A 631-nucleotide genomic window follows, 5' to 3' on the forward strand; every position below is an offset into this window, starting at 1 on the left:
TGCCAAAATACAGTTCAAGCATCAAGACAGACCGGCCTGCCCCGGGGGCAAGGCACGGGAGGTCGCGACAAGGTGACGGCGACAGGCGTTCCGAAGGTTGTCTCATGTCAGTTTAAATTGACATCTTGGTTCCCACCGGGGCGTAGTTGTTGATGCTGACGTGGAAACCTCGTACGACGAGCTGGGTTTAGCTATGATTTATTAGAGTCATATGGTTGTTGCCCCGCCACACACATGCTCGGAACACCTGTTTTCTTTTTGCTCTCAGTATACTGCCAAAATCAGGATATATCAAGATAAAGAACATATTGCATAAGATTGGTTAATGGTTAAAACAAATAAATGTGCTAGACATCAAAGGCCACGTAACACTAAGGTAAAGTATATCAGCAGTTGCTGATTAGTATAGGTGGACAGAAGAAGGGGATTAACCCTTTCGCGGCGGGTACCGTTATATGACGTTTTTTAAGAAGGTCCCACGGGCCGGGTCATCCCGTTTTGACTCAAATGACTTATTTGTTGTATAATACAATATCAATGATAACAAACCTTTCACTAATGCCTTATTTACAGAAATATGTGAAAAACTAGCCAATGATCTGAATAAAATGAAAATTCCCGTACGAAAGTC

This window comes from Penaeus chinensis, chromosome 41 (assembly GCF_019202785.1).
Source record: "Penaeus chinensis breed Huanghai No. 1 chromosome 41, ASM1920278v2, whole genome shotgun sequence".
In the NCBI taxonomy this organism is placed as follows: Eukaryota; Metazoa; Arthropoda; class Malacostraca; order Decapoda; family Penaeidae; genus Penaeus; species Penaeus chinensis.